Source organism: Crocuta crocuta, unplaced genomic scaffold (genome assembly GCF_008692635.1).
Source record: "Crocuta crocuta isolate KB4526 unplaced genomic scaffold, BGI_CrCroc_1.0 scaffold125, whole genome shotgun sequence".
NCBI lineage: Eukaryota > Metazoa > Chordata > Mammalia > Carnivora > Hyaenidae > Crocuta > Crocuta crocuta.
In genome coordinates this window covers 5,339,316-5,361,910 of record NW_027531143.1, presented here as the reverse complement: position 1 = coordinate 5,361,910, position 22,595 = coordinate 5,339,316, and positions in this window count along the sequence as shown.

The following is a 22,595-nucleotide window of genomic DNA, read 5'->3' as shown; positions in this document are numbered from 1 at the left end:
TGCATTTTATTTTAAATTTCAGGACACCTTCAAAAAGGCATTCATCTTCAAGGACTGATATGTAAGATGGAGACCAGGTAAGACAGTCTTATTTGCCCATATCATAGCTACCAAAGATTTTATTTTTCATCTCTTTCCTACTGAGACTTTAGGCCAATCCTAGCCAAGGTATATTGTGAGCTCCCCAACTTAAGAATTAATCTTGCCACTAGAAACTAAGTTTCAGTATGCCTGAGATAGGTACCATAACACCTACATGTAACATTGTTCCAAGCTTTATAGGTACAGTATCTGTCTCATCACCAGGCCATCATAGGCTTAGTAATTTCAGAAAAAAAATTTAGACAGAGCTTCCTGCATAATAAAGAATTTGTGTGGACTTAGTCCCTGGTTCCTGAGAGGTAACACCTAAATTTTGGAATTTTCTGAGTGGTGGGAGTATTATTCATGGTGGGCCTGACCACACCTGAGTTTATGTGGATGAAATGATTCATTGTAGGCCTTAGATAGTTTGTGCTAACAAGATGACTCAGAACGCGGGCTGGTCATATTAGAAAGACCACCCACATGATTAGAAGATTGGGCCATTAAGCCATGTGATATTAGCCCAACTTCTGGGGATAGGAAGGCTACTGGGGATTGAGTTCAATCACATAGCCAGTGATCCAATCAGTTGTGCCGGTATAATGAGGTTCCAACAGAAACTCTGGGCACCGAAGCCTGGGTGAGCTTCCTTGAATGGCAATACTCTGCTGTTGTCACATACCCATGTGGTGGAGGGCTAATAATGCATCCCGATTCTATGGGGAGAAGACAGCAGAAGCTTCACATTGGCGATCCTCCCAAACCTTATCCTGAGCATCTTTCCCTTTAGCTGAGTCTAATTTATATCTTCTTACTATAATTAAAAGTGTAGTCATAAGTGTAATGCTCTCGAGTTCCTTATGAGTTGTTTAAGAAAATTATCAAAGCTGAGGGGTTAGTGTGAAACTCTGCATCTGTAGTTAGTTGGCCAGAAGTGAGAGTGGCCTGTGGACCCCAAGGTTGTGACTGAAGTAGCACAGTCTCATAGAGGATCATGCCCTTAAGCTGTGAAGTTTGGTCCAAAGCCTGGTAGTTGGTGTCAAAAATCATTGCAGCCCCAAATTCACTGCTCACCAAGTAGTTCATATAGTGTATTAGTTTTCTACTGCTGCTGTCACAATCATCACAAACTAAGTGGCCAAAAACAATACAATGTTTTTAAAAACAGTTTTAGAACTTAAAAGTCTGACATGAGTTGTCAAGTGCTGTCTTCCTTCTGGAGGCTCTAGAGTTGAATTTGTTTTCTTGTCTGTTCCAGCGTATAGAGGAGGACTGCATTCCTTGGCTCAGAACACCACATAATGTCATCATGTCTCCTTACCCCTCTCCATTTTGGTTTGCAAACTGGCCTCCATACATGGAAGGCAAAGAGATGGAACAAAGAGGCCAACCAGTCCAGGTAGGTAGATGACAAGTTTAGTAAACCAGAGAACTTAACAAGGCCTGTCTTGCATGGTCACAAGACTAGTAGGTGTCTGCACCCACCCACCATTATCTTGAAATTTTAAATAGAGGCCTTAACTGCGCTCAGCCACGTATATGGTTGAGATGGTCTCAACAACACACCACTATCTAAAGGTGGTGTCCTTCCAGTGGCTTCTCATGCAGGGAAGGCAAACAGAGTGTGCATTCCAAGAACAGAAGAAGGGGTGAGTCCCCAGGTCCAGCTCACAGGTCAACTGGTAGTCACATGCTTCCCAACACCTCCTCCAACACTCTGCTTCTATTGTTATATCACCTTCTCTGACTTTGGTCCTTCCGCCTCCCTGTTATAAGGATCCCTATAATTGTGTTTGGGCTATCTGCTCAATCCAAGATTACTTCCTGACTCAAGATTCTTATTTTAATCACATCTACAAAGTCTCTTTAACATATAAGTTAACATATTTGGAGATTAGGTCATGGGCATATTTTGGGAGCCATTAGTCTGCCTACCCTATATATGGCTTTTGCCAGTGGAAGAAGACTCAAAAGAAGTAGCCTTCACTAGGTTTTTGTTCAAAGCCAAACCATACTTTGAAATCATTTCGAAAGGCACAAGTATATTTTGCTAAATGTAATTGGTTTCTGTCTACATAGGCCTTTCTTGTTAAAATTTAATTATTACTACCCTTAGGGTTGTCTTTACTTTCCTTTTTATTTCCTCTTACATACCTATTATTATTAACCCAGATCCCTTATACCAGAAGTTTATATCTGAAAACAGAGAATAGGATTCTAAATTCTATTGCTAGAGTTTATTATAACCCTTCTTAAAATGGCTTCTGATCCTAACACCCTCATTTTTCTCAATAGCTGTATAGCAGAATAGTAATTGTGGATAAGACAATGAGCAGAGGAATTAATTGTATCTGAGTTACAAGTTTGGCTCCCCCATTTAACTAGTTGTATGTTCTCAGAGAAACCACTAAATCTCTCTAAAGTCCAGTTTCTTCATCTGTATAATGGCAATAGTAGTTCTGTTGTAATCACATTAATTAAATTGCTGTGAAGATAAGAGATCCAGCACAGTGTCCTGCACACAGTAGGTCAAAAGTAACCTCTTCTTTCTTTCACCTTCACCAACCATTGCAGACTTGAAGTGGGGCCTACTTGCTCTTCAGAGAACCAATTCATGTGAGATTATGACACTATGTGCCCATCCTAAACCATATATTCTGCATACACACATCACTGAGCCATGGCAAGGTGGATCTGTTCCCAATGTCAATGTTGACTTGCTTTTTTTTAGCCTGTTTTGTTTTCTTTAAAGTTTATTTATTTATCTATTTTGAAAGAGAGAGAGAAAGAGCATGCACCAGTATGAGCCGGGGAGGGGCAAAGGGAGAGGAGAGAGAGAATCCCAAGCACACTCCGTGCTGACAGCTCAGAGCCTGACACAGGGCTCAATCTCACGAGCCATGAGATCATGACCAGAGCCAAAATCAAGAGTCAGATGCTTAACCAACTAAGCCACCCAGATGCCCCAATGTTGATTTGCTTTTTAACTCATTGCAGCATATGTTAGCTGGTTGTGGATGGGAAATGAAATATGATGTGAGGGGATGGATCTTTCTGTGACTCTTACTATATTCTTCCAAATTCATGTCATACTACTGTGCAACCAGCACCACTTCTGCTAGGTTACCTGAAATCTCCCTAAGAAAAGAAACAATGTCTGCCCTGTTAGTCTGTCTCTCCAGCACCTGGCAGAATGTGGGGCCCATAAACCTTACTCCATAAATGTTTGCTAAATTAACTGGGAAAAAGATGAAATGCCTTGCTCCTTCTTGTTTTTTCATATGACTTCTTCTCTGCCCTGCACTCTTGCTTTTATTTTTCATCTCTGACCTACAGTTATCATTTAAGGACCAACACAACTACTACCCAAGCCTTACCCTTTTGCTAGTCTTCTCTGACCACTTCACAATACTAGTTCTCAACTGCTTCTAAATTTCTCCAACATTCCCGCTATCTTGGACTTAAATTGTGCACTGTATTTTTCATCCCCTTTCCTACCTCTGCTAAGTATCAGTTGAAAGTCCCTCAAGGACAAACAATTTGTACAGGTGTAATTCATTTTATTGCACTTCACTTTGTTGTGCTTTCACAAATATTGAGGGTGGTTTTTTTTGTTTGTTTTTTTGTTTTTTGTTTTTTACAAATTGAAGGTTTGTAACAGCCTTGCATTTGAGCAAGTCTGTCAGCACCCTTTTTCCAACAGCATTTGCTCATTTTATGTCTCTGTGTCACATTTTTCTGATTTTCACAGTATTTCAAACTTTTTAGTTTCTATTATATGTGTTATGGTCATCAATGATTACAATTCACTGAAAGCTCAGATGAGATGATAGTGAGCATTTTTTAGCATAAAGTATTTTTTTATTTAAAATATGTACATTTTTAGACATGATATTATTGCACACTTAATAAACTACAGTTAGTGTAAACTAATTTTATATGCACTGGAAAACCAAAAACAATATTTGATTTGCTTTATTGCAATGCTTGCTTTATTGTGGTGGTCTGGAACTGAACCCACGGTATCTCTGAGGTATGCCTATATCTAGCCTGAACACATAGGAAGCATTTGATAAATGCTTCTGGAATTGATCTTTACTTGCTCCAGGTAACACACAGTAGCACAAGAACCTTAAGAAGTATGACTGGGATTGTGGTTTTATTTACAACTAGTCTGATCACTTTGACTAAACTGACCTTGTTTAATTAAATTACTTTTTTATAAACAATATGGGTGATTGATATATCGAATTGACTCCACAAAATCCCATTGCAATTCACATTTGCAGTTTGCAACCATTAAGTGATATGCAGTGGGGGCCACCCAAAATGTTGATGGGCTACTAACGGCATTCCCAAGTTGCATTTTATAAAATGTGTTGCCTCAAGTTTTGGGATTTCTCATTGTTTCTTTCATAAAGTATCACTCCAAGGTGTATGTAGGGGCTAGATGGTTATATCAAATGGCAAACTGTGTTAACGGGAGTCAGGGAGGAACTTAATTATTCTCCCAATTTCTAAAGGCAATGATGTATCACATTAATACTTTTCCTTTGCTTTTCCTACATGCTAGTAGCTGAAAGTAAAATGATGTCCCAGTCCCCAGTGTGTCTGCAAGGTGTCATAAATTATACTTCTGCACTTTTTCAATATAAGAGCTGTTTTCTCCCGATGCTCCTTGTCTGCACAGACCACAGACAGAACGGCACAGGATACAAAAATAGTGAGGGCAATGTGTTATTCCAAATTTATTTTAGGAACTTTTCTCTTTTTTTTTTTTTTTTTTTTTTTTTTTTTTTCTTGTAGTTTGGGTATTTTCCCTGAATGATTTCCATTCTGCAGGGTTATTGACTCTTACTCACCAAATTTCCTAGGGTGTGACTTTTTTATCAGTGTATTCAATCAATTTTAGTATCCTCAAAATCTCTGAAATTCTGAAAGTAATAGACATGCAATTTTATAATTCTATGATTGGGCAATTTGATATTTCTTGATGAAAAACATAAATTGCTAGAGTGGTTCCTAATGGTTAGTTGCTAGGTCCAATACATCTGCATCATTCACTCCCCAGTGCCGATGGGGTGAAACAATTAAACTGATGATTCTCATTGTCTGAGCCAATAAACAAAGTTCTTAGGATATCAGTCTATGTGACCTTCAGCAAAACAAGCTCTGAGGGTAGGTTATACAACTGCCAAGTGGAATCCTCTAGTTAGGAATGTTCTGAGAATTACTAGATAAAATTGCTAAGGAAGTACAAATGTGTAGGCATTTCCCTCTGAATTCAAAATATGATTAGAGTCTATAATGTTGAATATAAAAATCTAATTAACAGTTTTATAGACAAAAGAAAAAAGAGAAAGAAAAAAGAAAGAGGGAGAAAAAGAGGAAGAGGAAGGAAAGGGAGAGAGGGAAAGAGAAAGGGAAACTGAGAAGGAAAATTGATTTTTGACATGTTTGATAATGTTAATTCTGGCTATTGAGACTGTATATCAATTTCTTCCTGCTTATCTCTGCTTATTTTCTTGTATAATAATATATGTCTAAAAAGCAAAAAATTACATTTATGAAAGAATGATTTAGAAATGTCTACAGTGCCAAAAATTATACTTTATAAAAAAATTAGAAATGCCCACAGTCCACAGGGAGATAGGTCATGATCCATTTTTGCCAGAGACCCAAGATTTCGATTTACTTACTTGTTCAAAACGATAGTTATTGATTTATTTACATATTTTTGAAAAAAAATGATTGGAAAATAAATCTGAATTTTACTTTTTCACAATACTTATTTTATTAATCCCTCTAGACATTTCCTTCTTATATATCAGATGTGAACTGACGACTCAAATTTTCTTAAGTTATAAAAAGAATATTCCTCTTTTTTTTTTTTAGGAACATTGAGCTATTCATGGCTACCAGAAATCCAGGTATTAAGTACAGATGAAACGCTAGCATAAAAGTTATGCTTGTTTTTTTGTTGCTTGTCTAGCTCTTTTGGTTCTCAATTAGATTACTAGAAACATTATGGCGACTTAAGAATTAAAGGAGTCTAAAAGAAAGAGAACTGGACACATTGGTATTCAAGAATTGGGCCTTTGTTCTTGTATCTTCCAAGACTGACTGGCCTTGGGAAGTAATTCAGTGCCTCTGTTGCCTTTATTCCCCACTGTGCTACCTCCCTTAAGTAAAATAGGAATGAGAGCTGTCCTTCTTATTGCTCAGGGATATGATAAGAGGACAATAAATAACAAATATGCAAAACATGTATAGTTAATCAGCTAAACTATTACCAGATTGTTTTTTGATGGCTTCCACTTACCAGTTAGTTTGTGACAGGCTCTGTGCTAAGCACTTTGTATACATCATATCTTTTAATCCTTAAATAAACTATAGTGTTACTCTCTTTTTAGAGTTCTAAAACTCTAACCAATTCAGTTTATGCATCCCCCAAGGTCTGCTCATTGGCCATGCTATCTGGTCAGAGAGACTTAAGCAAAGGCAGAGTGCTACACCATCATGGAGCTAGTCTCTGCTGTGGCAGGTGTTCCCAGCCCCCTGTGTGGCTCACAGCCCAGGAGCCTCAGCTCTTGCTTGCTCCTGGGCTTCTCTGTTACCACTGAGGCTTGAGATTCTGCCACATCCATGCATATGCAAATCAGAAATGTCTGGGAGCTCTATTCCCATGGGGCAAATGTTGACCAATGAGTGCTGGGGGTGAGAGGATATGTTTTTCTCTCTTCCTATCTATCCTCCATGCTGCTTGGAGGCACAAAAGCTTCATTCAGCTTCGCTGAAGACATTCTCAGAAACAAAATGGTTTATCACAAGTTACAGTCAGCTCTGTAATTTACCCCCTTAGTATTTGTTCTCCTTTCATGGCCTTACTCTCCTTTTACCTCACTTCTACTTCCCTGAGTTTATACTTCCATAAACTATTAGCACTTAAACTTTCACTTCAGGTTTTGTCTTATAGAAAACCCAACCCAAGAGAGAAAGCCATCACTCAGAGACCTGATGGGGAATCACAGAATTATAAAGAATCTATTTGGTTGAGCACCACAAAAAGATAAATCATGTATCAAGAAAAATTCCCTTCAGGTCACAGTTTATCTGACATAAATAATAGTACATCCTCTCTGCACAACATAATGCTAAAGAGTAAGAGTAATAGCAAATAAGCTCATAAAAATACCAATATATCTCTATTGGTTAGAATGGGCTATACTTATATTATAGTAACAAACTATTCCCTGAAGCAATCCATTCCCTGTGGAATAATGAAGTTGATACTACTAGAAAGAAATGAAGTTGATACTACTAGGAAGGAATGATGAAGTTGATGCTACTAGGAAGGAATGATGAAGTTGATATAACTAGGGAGAAATTGCATGCCACGATAAATGTGAGGTGTGATGTTTGTCTTTACAATGTTGACTTTAAAGAATGTTTATTGCAATATTGGCATCCCAGTCCAGATCTGATTTTTAACCATGGAGTAAGTCCTGAGAGATATTTAGGCTGTGTGCCTCAAAACAGCAGGGACTGTGTCTTATATTTTTGTATGTATGCTTAGGACAGTGTACCTTGTACCGTGCTTCTACCGTGTACTTGTTAAACAATTGTTGATTGGTTGGACAATAAAGAACTTGCTTTGGAAGGAGAAAAAAGATGTGTTTGCCATGGCCATAATAAATCAAACTATAATACATCAAAATCTGAAATATTTATCAGAGTTTATTGATGCTGCTTAATTCATTAATCTGTCATAGGAGTCAGGTTATTCAATGCCCATTATTACTCAATACCCAAAGTTACCTGAGAAAGTCACTTCAGCCTCATGGGCTTTGGTTTCTTAATCTACAAGTCGGACATTGGAGTAGATGACATCTATAATAACGGTCCCTTCTGGAACTTCATTTTATAAGATTTACCTCAGCAGCACCAGGCACTACAGACACCCTACAAAAAGACAGCCCAAGACCTTTTTGCTCGATCCTCTACTGCCATCTCGCAGTCAGTCCTGCAGGCGCCATATGCCCGAGATTTGAACTGAAGGATACCGCTCATTCTGATCTCAGGAATGAAGATGCTGAGGTCACACCTGCTTGAGTTTCTTGCTGTGATACAATAAGTGATTGAATGTCAAAGAAAAAGTTAGTGCATGACTCCTAACAGAAAATGGTGCACTAAATTTTGTCATTTTCCCCACTGTTTTATTATCCTTACATGTTGAGAGAAAAGTGATTAAGCAGTAAGTATTAGCTTTACTTGCAGAGTTAGAAGAAACAGTGCATGCTGGTGGAACGGCTCCTGCTCTATGATTAGCTAATGAAGCAGAGGGGAGAGGGTATGAGAAGAAATACTAACAGCCAGCCTAAACCAGGACACAGGAAGGATGAACACATTCCCAACGGGAAGAGAGGGCAGGCTTCTTAGGTGGAGGTTCCCAAAGACACATGTGATTTTCACCTTCTTTTTCCTTTTTCTTGTCCCCGGTCTCTGACTTCAAGGTTCAAACCTTGCACCATGAAGCACAAATACACACAACCGGAATCTGGCCATTCTGCACACTGTCTTAATCTGATTCCTCACAGTAGGGTTACAAAATGGTACCCACTGCAGTACTTATTAATAGTGCAGTGAGACTCATTGTGCTATGCTTTTTTTTTTAATGTTTTACTTATTTCTGAGAGAGAGAGAGAGAGAGCATAAGCAGGGGAGGGTCAGAGGGAGAGAGAGAGAGGGAGATACAGAATCTGAAGCTGGCTCCATGCTCTGAGCTGGCTGTCAGCACAGAGCCCGATGCAAGGCTTGAACCCACGAACTTTGAGATCATGAGCTGAGTTGAAGTTGGTCGCTTAACCAACTGAGCCACCCAGGTGCCCCTGCTTATGCTTTTCTAAGAGAGCTAAATAAAATCAACTCCCGCTGTCTACATGCCTACACTTCAGCCACACTATGTTAATGTAGTCAAATAGAATTATCCAACCTGGGTGATATTAGTGCAAAAGCAAGCCTATTCTAAATAAGTATTACATTATGTTTTGAGTTTAGCAGTTGTGGTTTTTGAGGAGTGAACAAGTAGTAGGTTAGAATAAAGGGGAGATTCAATACCACCCACTCAGTCATGATGGGCTGCAGGGGGGAAGGGAAATGAAAGAGATCTTTGAAGACTGTAAGGGAAGGTATTTGGCAAACCCAAGTAGAGGAAACACTGCAGACACAGAGACCGGAAAGCAGAAAGGTATGCAATTAGAAGAAAATCGAGGTGTCTCCAGAATGAAGGAGAGCAGAAACTGAATGAAGGGCGGAAAATTAAATTGAGTGGTAAGGAGATTAGTATGGGAGGAGAGAGAAGAATGGGTAAGAGATGCCAAAAATAGCTAGAATGAGTGGAAGGAAGGGATGCGGGAGTCTTACTGCCTGCTTGCACAACCAATTTATATATAGTGCCCCTTCCTTGCATATAAAATTGGAGGTGCTGCTTCTCAAATTTCTTCTCTTTCTCTATTTCCTTGGAAGTTAAGAGCATCTAAATCCTGTGACTAGAGTTTCATTGTTTGAACCTTATTAGACTCAAAAGAGTTGCCAAAAAGTCTTCAACTTTAGAACAATTTACCATAATGATCTGGAAGAAAAGGTCAGCTTACCTGATTGACCCATTCATTTACTGAAATCATCTATTCCCTTAACTGCCTGAGTTGATTTGAATCTCTTTGTTATTTAGTCACAAATTCAAAAATAGCCTTGGCTTCATTTTTCATGTATTGAGAGACCTAGGTTTCGGCAGGATACTTAAAATCTGAATAAACAAATTAAAAACTTATGAAAGTCAATGACCTGGATAATTAACGCATTTCAGAAATTATGGTCAACTGTGTGCAGATACTATTCATGAAATGCAATCCTATCCTCTTCACAAAATTAATAAAAAGAAAATATCCTCAACTTTCCTTTCCCTCTCATGACATACAATTAGCAATCAAGTTTTGTATATCCTCTCTCCAAAATGTCTCAAACTTAGGACCTCCTTCCCATCCCCACTCTTCTTTCTCTTACCTAATATCTAAGCCCCTTCAATATCTCAAAACTACAGTTCTTACCCTGGCACATATTCACCAGTGCAATAAGAACAGGGCCCAAAGCTGTAAGTGTACCATGGTTAGTCATTCCTATCCTCAGAAATTCACAAAGTCCTGCCTAGAATAAAGTATAAACTGTATCACAGTATCCTAAATCTCCCACAGTTTATCTTCAGGCTCTTTTTCCAACCGGATTGCCCCCCATGTCCCTTCACATCTTCACATTTCTTATAATCATACTGTGCCTTAGTTTCTTCATTTTAGGAAGGGATAAGAATACTACCTCCTTGACATAGTTATTTAAGGATTAAGTAAGTGTCTGGCACATAGTAAGCATTTTCCATATTAACATTATAATTATTTATAGCACTAGTGTAAACACAGCTTTAAATATATGAATATGTATATGTATATATGTATGTATGTATGTATATACATATATATATCCTAAGTTTGATACATACATATGTATGTGTGTGTGTATATATATGTAGGTATGTATATATATGTATGTGTGTATATAATATATATCTATATTNTGTTCTGCTAGTGTGCAAGTCTTATTTGCTGAGGTGGCTCCCAGGAATCAGGCTCTGAGTGAGGCATTTTCACGTTGTTCACACTGTTACCTCATTTAATCTACATGGACTCCGAGAATACCTAATCCCCATACCCAGAGTTCCTTTGACTGAGAGAATAACTTGCTCTGTTTGCTTGATAGTGTAACAGACCATGTACCATGTGTAAGTGGACTCTGTAAAGGTAGGGGAATATCTCAGGCTGAGCATGAAAGCTGGTTTTATTGAGCACTGAGATCTGTTTAAAACATGCATTTTTTAAAGCTATATGGCATCAAGTCTGGATTTGGAATCAAAACTCCAGATTAGTCCTTGAGAAGGTTTTTAGTAGTGCTTTTAACCTAAAATAAAAGCACCTGAGCTAGAATAAAATCTCTTCTGTTTTAAAATATCATCTGGAAAGATTTTCGAACCGTCTTTCATAACCTACTGCAAAATCAGTGTATCAGACTCTCCAAAATGCTTGACTGTAATATAAATTATCCTGCAGGCCCCACTTCCTGTTTTTCTTTCTTCTGTAGAAACAAAACCAGTTAGTACCTTTTGATACCATGATAAATCTCCTTTCACTGTTTTAAACAATGTTTTTCCTTAGATTTAATAAATAAATTTCAAATTTCTTTGAGTTTGCTATGTGGAAGACGTCTTAACAATCTAATTATCTCTGTGCTTCCTCATTGAGCTTGCTCAGAAATTCCTACATGAATTTGTAGAGGCCAAAACAGTGCAAAGAACTGTGGTTTCACTGTTGATAAATTTAGTAAAAATAGTAACTCAGGTTCTTCAGTTAGGCACTTTGTTAGGATATTGGAATTGCTTATTTTACTAACTGATGAGTTCTCCCCTGTAAAAATTATATCCGTTTGATCCTAGTAAGCTTGAATATATTTTAATATTTTTACTAAACATGATTTTTGTATTTGCTTTCATTCTTTCTATGGAGACTTTTATGTTTCAGGTGATCTACTCATATTTATATAATTTTTCCTTCATTGCTCTTATAAAATCTTTCTTTTTTATTATAAAATCTTTCTATACCTAAACCTCTATAATCTACAGGTTTTTTAACTTTAAAAATTCCAACTTTCATATTTACCTCTGTAACGTACAGGGTTTCCTTTCTTTGTTTTTACATGTCAGCTCAGGTAAGATTATTGATTTTTTTTAATCCAAAAGTAAAATATATCCCACAGTAAAATACTCCTTTTTAATACATTAAGGCCTCATGTAGACTATTTTCAATTAGTCTCTGGGTCTATTTTATACCAGTTGAAGATAGGTTAAATGCATGTTTAACTAAATAATTGATATTTTATAATAAACAGGAGATTAAAGATGGGGAAATAGTCCAGATACATTTTTAAATTATGATAAAATATACATGGCATAAAATTTACCATTTTAACCATTTTTAAGTATATAGTTCAGTGTCATTCAGTAGATTCACATTGTTGTGCAGCCATTTCCACTATCTATCTCCAGAACTGTTTTGAACTACCAAAACTGATTCATTTTTTAAGCATTTTATTTAAAAATTATTTTTAAAATCTTATTTTAGAGAGAGAGAGTTGCATGAGTTGGGAATAGGGGTAGAGGAAGACGGGGGTGGGGGAGAGAGAGAGAGAGAGAGAGAGAGAGCGAGAATCTTAAGCAGGTTCCACACTCAGTGTAGAGAATCTTAAGCAGGTTCCACACGCAGTGTAGAGCCTGGCACGGGGCTCAATCCCACAACCCTGAAATCACGACCTGAGCTGAAATCAAGAGTCAGAAACTCAACAGACTGAGCCACCCAGGCATCACCCCTGAGATGACTTTTCATGAGGAGAGAAGGCTGATGTTCTTTTCCCCTTCTGCTATATTTTTATCATGGTGTCATTTTGTTATTCTCATTTACCCAATAGAGTGTATGATTGACATTGGCCCCAGTCATTTGCCTTTCTGGGGGCAATCCCTTGATATCCTCAGCTTGTAAGCAGATTGATATAAATAATTCCTAACTCAAATCCCAATGACTAGGTATTCTTGATAAAGAGTTCTAGACTGAGGCAAGGCCAGATGGTACCAAGACCTTTGTTGTTTCAGTTTGATGGGCATCATGAAAAGCTACAGTCTCTAGGATATACCAATGCCATGGCTCTTCCTGACTCTGGCAGGTGCATGAAACTAACGTAATATTGGGTGTCAACTATGCATCAATAATAAAGAAATTAATAAATCAGTGGACTTTTTTTTAAATGTTTTATTTATTTCTAGGAGAGAGAGACAGCGTGAGCAGGGGAGGGTCAGAGAGAGAGGGAGTCACAGACTGAAACAGGCTCCAGGCTCTGAGCTGGCAGTCAGCACAGAGCCCGATGCGGGGCTCGAACCCACGAACCGCGAGATCATGACCCAAGCGAAAGTCGGACGCTTAACCGACTAAGCCACCCAGGCGCCCCATAAATCAGTGGACTGTGAGGAAAGTAGATTATGGGTAGGATTCATTTAACCAGTTGAAGGCCTGAATAGACCAAATAGACCTCCCCTGAATAAGAGGGAGTTCTTCAGCCTGCAGGCCTTCGGACTTAAGCTGTAGCATTGGCTCTACCAGTTTCCTGCCCCACCTGCAGATTTAGGACTTGCCAGCCTCCCTCATAGTGTGAACCAATTCCTTGAAACGATTCCCTTTCTTTATGCACACGCATCCTACTGGTTCTGTTTCTCTGGAGCACTTTGACTAATAAAACAAATATCAAAGCCTTAATTTTATTTGGGAAAATTCTTTTCTTACTAGGACTGTTCACTAAGGGCAAAGTTTACACTGGTTTTCTGGTGATCAAACTCAACTCTATGATGAAACAGCCTTCCTTAAGCTTTAGTGGGTGATATAAATCCTCAAGGATATTCTACTTCATTTCAAACACCTCCTTTCACTTCATGCAAGTAAATCTTCCTCACAAAACCCTGTTAAACCAGAGCCTAGGAACATTTAAACTACATCAGCTTGTTACTGTTAAATATTCATATTTGCACTGCCAAGCAATATTGCATTTTAATACCAACTGCATTTTTAGGAAGGCAAGAGCTTGAACTTGCTGAATCAGATTGCATTCTCGACACTTCCAAACTTCCGTCAAACTTCTCTCAACTATTTTTTTTTTTTTTTTGGCACACATTCCCACTCTTCTGCTCCCATTGGCACTGTTTGTACATTAGTCGATGTATGTCAAGACAATGATAATTGAATTTCACTTGAAGATCAGAGACAAAGTGATTAAATTTAACCTTACATCTTTCTGAAATAGGTAGCTTTCTTGTATTTCACAGAGGGAAAATTCTGCTTGAGTTTCAGGAGGAATATAATTATCTTATTCAAGATACTAGATCTTTCAAGAAACAATACCGTGTTATCTTGGGTAGAAAGAGGGTAATCAGAAATTCAAAGCAGGTTTTTCTTATAGCTATTTTGCATTTTCAGGAAGTAACTGTCCTTCCCTCCTACTTAGGCATTTACTGTAGCAAAAAGCACCAGGGAAACCTCTGTTTACCTTCCTCCATGTAGCGGAAAAAGTGGGAGAAAATTTGATGTCTCTTTATGGCAGAAGGATAGATGGTGAGACAATCTAATCAGCAAAAGTTTCCGCAACCTCATCGCAATAATACCTGTGATTCACTTCCTCAAGAGGCTGCAAGCAACAGAGAAGACGGGCAGCAGAGTTTCCCAGTGACACGGAGCCCTCTCCAGCATGTGGGTCTAGTCACTTGCATTTGGATCTGGGTGCAGGAAAAGGGTGATCTTTGCTCAAAATTGGTCATGGACGATGAGGATACCTGGATCGGCAGACCTAGCTTTGCTTACGAGTAATCTAATTCAAATTCACTACCTAAATTGAAGGGCTATTTAATTTCCTACGGCGCTGTAACTTTAATTCGGCTGTTTCCCTTATCCTACATCCAGCACTGATTAAAGAATCTGAATGCAAAAGTCAAAGTTGCATTACAAGCTAAGACTGTGCATCAGTGCCGAAGTGACAATCATCCCTATTCTCGGTGTGAACTGGGAGCAAGCACTAATTAAAATTATAAGCTAGAGGGAGCATGCATTGAAAAAAAGAAGCCGTCCCTAACCGATAATTCCAGGGATAAATTATACTTGATTTGCTAACATATAGAAGTGTCCAGGAACTATGATCTACAAATGTCTTGAATATGGTTCTAATCAATCTGCAGAACAATAATCAAGGAGGCATATAATTAGAACCGACTCATCCGACGAGAAGCACGTAACATTGTCTCACCTTGAAACAGTGCTAATCCCAAACACAGGCAGTTTTCTCATTTGAAATGCACCCTGACAGACTTCTAACGTTGCGGGAAATGCAGTTCTGGACTTCAGAGGTGTCCTGGCAAAGTTTCACTGAGCCTCCAGCTCTTTTGGTGTCCTTCTCTTTTCACTCTGACCCTCACCACATCTGCTACATAGAATGTGGAAGGGATTCTGACCTGCGAGGCCCTTCATGACAGCTGCGAACCCCACTTGGTGATTTACAATCAGTAATGAAAAAAAGGCAGATGGGAGACTTTGAGAAAATAGCCACCTACCTTCGTTCACAAGCTCCTGATGACCTCTCTCAGTTCCTGGTTGCACCAGAGCCCTTGGGTAGGTAGGGATAGCATGGGAGAACAGAAACAAGAGGAACAAAAGTTTGAACACTTATTACGTGCCTTGTCAGTGTTCTAAGACTTTCTAATGTAATGCAGATCACATTATTCCACAGAAGAGACTAATGCAGTTGATTAGGAAATAACAATGTAGAAAGAAAAATAGCACCTAATATGTGTTGAAGGTGATACTTCACCCCGTGTCTCTATAGCTCTAACCTAACTGTGGCTAAGGCCTCATTTCTCTCCATTGTCCTCCTTCTTTCTGACCTTAAACATACGAATCTCATCCTGGACTCAGAGCCTTTTTACTTGAAGTTCTTTGCGCCTGGAATGTTTCCTTCCAGATTTTCAAACAAATACCTCTTCTTCATTATTTAGGTCTCCAACTCAGACATGCCTTCCTAGGGAGGCCTTTCCCCACATCCTAGCCAGACCAGCCTTCTTACCACAATATTCTTTACCATTTTATTCCTCAAGGCTCTGGGGTTATGTGTATGGACTCTGGAGCCAAACTGTCTGGATTTGAACCCTTGTTCTTCCTTGTACTAACTGTGGGACATACGGCAAGGGGGACTTGCACTCTCCGTGTTTCACATCATCATCTGTAAAATGGGGATCATGAGAAGAACTATTGAACCTATCTCATGGATTTGTTTTGAAAAATACATGAAGTAATATAGGCAAAACACTTAGAACACGGCCTGCTACAAATTCCCTGCTGTATATAGCAGTTGATGGTGCTATATGTGATGCTGTATATGGTAGCCAATGCTGTCTTCTTCTCATCTAAATGTTATTGGGAAGGAATCTTTTTTTTTCTTTTATAGTTTAATGTCAAGTTGGTTTCATATAACCATATATAACATGTATAACCATATATAACATATAACACCCAATGCTCATCCCAACAAGTATCCTCCTCCATGCCCATCACCCTCCTTCCCCTCTCCCTCACCCCCATCAGCCCTCAGTTTGTTCTTAGTATTCAAGAATCTCTCATGGAGAGGGAATCTTGCTTTGTTCTTGCTGTGCCCTCGGCAGCAAGAAGCGTACCTGGGACACAATAAATCATTGTGCAATGGTCTCAATAAAGTATTGTTGACTAGAGATTCAATGATTCAAGCCCCATATGATACTCCCCCTTCACGCATTAGCAAGGGGTGGTATTGGATCAAAATCTTAGTTCTGCCACTTTTTAGCTCTGATTTTAAACTAGTTATTTATAACCTACCCAAGTTTTATCATTTGGGAAGGAGAGATAATAATAGCTACTCTGAGGCTAGAGAGATAATCTGTGATGTTGTCCTCAATGGAACATTATGCATCAATGAAAAAGAATGAACTCCAATTGCATATGCCTGGGCTAACAGATTCCACAAGTATAGTGTTGAAGAAAAGAAGGCACACACAGCATATGATATATTGCCATAGTCCACTTTACATAGATCAAAAGAGGCAAGGTTAAACTACGGTGTTAGAAATCAGGTAGTGTTATCCTTGGGGGTATAATTCTGGGAGAGGACACGGCAGCTTTTGGAGTCCCCATATTCTGTTTCCCTTTCTGGGTGCTATATTAGCATGCTGATTTTGTGAAAACTTAGTGAGAGCTTCTCTTATAATTTGTATACTTTAACTAATAATAGTAATAATTAATAATAATAATTGCCATTTCCTTTATGGTTGTGAAAAGTAAATGAAATAGTGTAAATAAGGCACATAGAGATCTCACTAAACACTCATTCCCTTCCCTTCTTCTAACATGGGCAGAAAGCAACAGACATCAGCTCCAGCACCCAAGGGACATTCAAGACCCTTTCAGTCTGGCCTAACTATGTCCCCAGACTTTGGGTCACCACACTTATCAGACATATTATATTCTTCCAGCCACACAGAACTTCTCCCTCAAATCATCTCATGTCTTTTCACACTTATTGGCTTTTCCCACAATTTTTCATCTACTTAGAATGTTCCTTCTCTATTTTGTTCACCGAGCAAACTCCTACTTATCCTTCAACACCTAGCCCTACACTATCTCCTCAATAAAGTCTTTCTCCCTTTCAGTGAATCCCTCTCTCCTCTGTGCTCTCACAATAGTTACGCCTTTATCTTACTATGTTGTAATTAGCCTTTTAAATATGGTTTGGTTTCAAGCCATGTATATTGTATCATAACAAGGTCCCTAGGAACTTACTTTCTCAGGTTCTCCAATGACTAGATCTTTAATCTTCAGCGAGTTACTTCACCTTGCTAAGCTTTGGTTTCCTCACTTATAAAAATGCAGGTAATAATAGTGTCTATGCCATAGGACTGTTACAAAAATTAGCATTTTAAAATGAAATAATATTCAAGAAGGGTTTAAATATAGCACTTAGCAAACAATAGGTGATCAATGTTAGTAATTACCATTATTAATTTAGGGGCAGAGACATCCTTCTTTTCTGTGTTCCACCACCTACTTTTATACATAAAATATATAGTAGATGATTAAAGGAAGAGGAAATAAATAAAGCAAGAGACTTGTCTACTGGTCTGTAGGCAAGAACAAGTAGCAAAAGGAAGGAAAAGAGAAATTAGAGAAGTGAAAAACTAAGTGACACACTTCTCTGCATAAGATAAATATTGTTTTAATTAGATGAATTAATATTCCAGAAGGAGACTCAGAAGCCTGTTCCCCTTTGCTCTCGTTAACCCAGATCACTGCAGAAAGCTGAGCATTCCCCAGAGTCACCTGTCTCTTATAGGTGAGAGCCTGCTGGCTGTAGGTGCATTATTTGTAAAGTGTTACTGCAACATCTTAGCCACATGGCTTGAGACAGATAATGACAATCCAGTTGAAGTCCTGATGACTGATTATTTTCATAAAACTTAAAGTCAGGAGATGTTTATTTTCATAAAACTTAAAGTCAGGAGATGTTTATGCTACTCACAATATCTTCCTAAAGAAAAAAAGCTACTATCCATTGAGTGCCTATCACGTGTCAGATGCTGCGCTAAGGCACTTTACATACATTACTTCTAATCCACACAGAAACCCTTGGCAAGGTAGGATGATTCCAATTTTACGGAATAGGAAACAATTTGAGAGAGGTTAAGCAATTTGCCCGAGAGCAAAGTTAAACCTATGTCTATGTGAATCTAAAGATTCCATAACCATTATACCTCTATTTCATTAAATTATTTATATGAATATCTTATCATATAAAATAAACACTAAAATTGGGATAAGTATATAAGAATTACAAGTAGGATTGAAATGCTGGAGACTATTTTTCAGTGCTGCCATGTTTGTGTCTGTAACTCTGGCTGACTATTGGAAAAGAAAGTTAAGAAAAAAAATTAAAAAGAAACAGAAGGGACTTTTTTTTGTTTTTTAAAGGATGTGAAGGGCAAAAAGAAAATTAGAAGGAAATTAGAAAGTAAAAGTAAAAAGAAATTTAAAATAAGCAATTTATATTCCAATAAAGATGAAAGGTTAGTACTAAAAAATAAAGTAAAATAGATGAGATTTTTAAAAATGCTTATGAAGCTAGAAGACAATGAGATTAAAGAGGAAATCTACACACTAACATATATACCCTAGCAGGAAAAAAGGCTAAAATACATGAAATGAAAAGATGGTACCTAAGAGTAGATATGATTAAAAACTAAAATGGTTTTTCTTAATAAAATAAATACCAACAACAACAACAAAAACCAAAAAGCTTGAAGAAAAAATGGAGAGAGTAAGGAACCAAGGGAGGCAAGCTGGAGTCAGCAACCACAATGAGTAGCACCACAGCTGTTCAGAGAGCCCGCAGGTGCAGTGGCTGGGAGAAGGGGCGATGCCCAATTGGACAGGAGCCCATGAACAAAGTCTCAGATCCCTTATGTATTCTTCCCTTACCTCCATTACCCGAAGACCAGCTACTTAATGAGCACAAACGTCAGTGCACATGGCTTTTTGGTAGTACCTGAATGCTAGGATGGAGGTGGGGGTGGCTGTAGGGCAGACTGACTGTCCCTAGGGGTGGAATTAAAACAGTGCTTAAGCGGGGCGCCTGGGTGGCTTAGTCGGTTAAGCGTCCGACTTTCGCTTAGGTCATGATCTTGCGGTTCGCGGGTTCGAGCCCCGCGTCGGGCTCTGTGCTGACTGCCAGCTCAGAGCCTGGAGCCTGTTTCAGAGTCTGTGACTCCCTCTCTCTCTGACCCTACCCTGTTCACGCTGTCTCTCTCTCTCTCCTAGAAATAAATAAAAAATATTAAAAAAAAGAAAAAAAAAAAAAAACAGTGCTTAAGTGCCTGGACTCAAGCAGGAGGCTACGGTTCCAATTCCCACACACTGCTTTGTAGTTGGCTAAATTGACATACTTCGTTTCCTCACTTGTAGGAATACTTGCATTCAAAAGTTGTGGGAATTAATGCAATAAATCAGAAAGCTCAATATAATACCTGCCTTAGTGGACTACATTTCCAACAAACTCTTCATTTTTCAAAGGAAAAGAATAGGTCTCTGGTCAAATGTGAAAGACAGTGCTAGATTACAAACTTGAAAAGCCCTAAATACCGAAATACATACACACACATACACATACCCCCACCTTACACACCGTTTAAATTTTAAACAACACTAACTTTTAAAAAAAGTTAAGGGAACTCAATTATTTTACTTTTTTGCATGGCTTTTCCATTGTTACTACGGCTTGATTGTGAAAGAAAATGAAAAGCATGTACTTGAATAAACTTTATCATTTTTTGTGACCACTGACTAAGCCAGTATTATTTTACCGCTCAGGCGAGGACTAGAAATTTGACATCCTGAATCAAAATCTTTTTCTTCTTTTCCTACCAACAATTCCCTCATGATGATCTTTTATTTCTAAAAGGAGAGAGTAAATTAGTAATCAGCAAACTTTACATTCAATTACAACTTATCTCTCTAATGGGCCCACTTCTGCTAAAGTTTTAGGTAGATGGTCTTTTACCAGGGGTACCTTTCTCTGAAACACTTTGACTTAATTAACTGACTTCTTTACTTCATTTTCCTTTACAGCTCTAAAAACTCAAAACCAACCAACCTGTTCTGTGCGTGAAGGAAAAAGAATATTCTTGGAACTTAGAGTAAAATCAGAGGTCACATATGTTAGCTTAAATGCTCAAACTGTAGTCAAACATCATGTTAGGGCAGGTCTGGCCACTCACAAGCCGTGAGACCTTAAGCAAATTATGTATCTTCTTTTGCAAAAGTAGATAATGAGCAGCGTTCTCAGAGGGTTATGGACAGGATTAAGTGCGATAAAGCACGTAACATTTAGCACAGAGCCTGGCACCTATGAAACATCTACTAAATAGTAGGTGCTGGCAGTTTTGTTACATATGTGAAATTAGTAAATGTGACAACATCATTCAGTCTGAGATATCTTTTAAAAATTACACAGCAATTCTTGTTTTGTGGTTCCTTTATTATGCTGTTAAAATAATTTACTGTGTGCTAGTGCAATGTTTTGGTTTAAAAGCCATCTATTAGGATTGATATTTCAGCAGAACAACATAAATGTGAATCTTTCATCTAATCAATAGCTCTGATACCTGTCATTATTATTCCTGGGTGTTCTATATAGTAGCTGTCAGCCTTTCTAAGAGAATATTAAAAGATTGGTCATTTTATGCCTAATAAAAATCAAACAACAAAAGCCATGTTGCTGTGACTGCCAAAATGCTTTTTAAAAAGTGTAGGTCTGATATATGATTTAAAAATGCTTATGAAAAACATTCAGAAAACCATTCAAAACTCAATCATTCATCACTGGTCTCTTTTGCTCAGACAACATTGGTTTGCTTAAGACTAACTTTGCCTTTTAAACATTTCTAAGGGACTTTGGAGTTTCAGTAAGCAAATAATAGGAGAAATGTGTGAAAGATTCACAGAGCAGTATTTTTTTTTTTCCAAAGCAGGTGAAGATTTTGGTCAGCTCAGTTGTATTGGGCTATTTGTTTTGTTTCTTATTTCATACAGTGACCTCTAATGTTAAATGCTAGCAAACCTAACAGCATTTTACAATGTATTCAGAAAAAATGTTACCAGTTAAAACAATAGGGTTTAAAATTAAAAAGGACATCTGAAGACTTCTTTCTCAGAAACTGCACACTCAGTAAACAGTAAAGCTGTCAGGAAAAGGATGAAGAATCCAGAGAAATCTTATTAAGAGATGAGGGTGATCCACTGCCAGTATTTGAAAAATACGTATAGTAGACTTAATAAGCTTTATTATACGGTGCACCTACAGCTTATTATTCATACCTTCTGACAGATATGTACCCTGGTCTTGAAAACTTGGTGACCACAGTGCCTTGATATGAACTTGGATAATATACAGCTGTTTCCATTAGTCCCATACATTTTGGAACAAAGTGCCAGTAAGATTCACAAAGTATATGTCGGTTAAGCATGGGATCTCCTAAACATTCAAAGTTTTGTTTGGTGCATTTAGCTGAAGTGTTTCTATCATCATTTGGAAAGATTCAAAGTGACATAACAGAAAATCCTCATTCCATACCATTCAAGTGATAATTAAGACTATCATGAATTAATCTGCAAAGCCACAATATTCACTCACTAAAGCTTCTAGTCAGCCAATACAACAATTTAAGGACTCCTCAAAATCAACTTGATGCTCACTAGCACGAAGCACGCGCTATAGCATGCTCACCAAAAAGCATACTAATTTCACTATTCTATGAAACAATCCTCATCTATATTCAACATAATAGTAATTCTTCATACTGATGTGTGAGATTAAATGCAACAGTTTTACAGAAAGAGAAAGATTTGGAACACAGGATTGTATGAATACTTGGTATTAAGTTTTAGTTGTAAAATACTGCAGGGATTAGTCTTTAAAGAAAATTTCAGCATCAAATATGAAGAGCTATTTTCATTTCAGAAATTCAACTTTCATGCAATCAGTCAGGTGTTTCTATTTACAAGGTTATAACCATAATAAAAATGTTACTGAGTTAAAACTCTTTTTGAAACACTCTATCCCATGAGAACATCTTGAAGGTTAATTTTAAGCCTGAAGTTCAAAGTTGAATTGATGGAAACATATTTTCTTTTTTCTCACTTAAATACATAAAGCAGGCATCCCTTTAACAAGTGCATATGAATTTGTTTTGAAATTTGTTAATGCATTTGTGCACAATGCTTCTTCATGGAGAGAGGATAGTGATG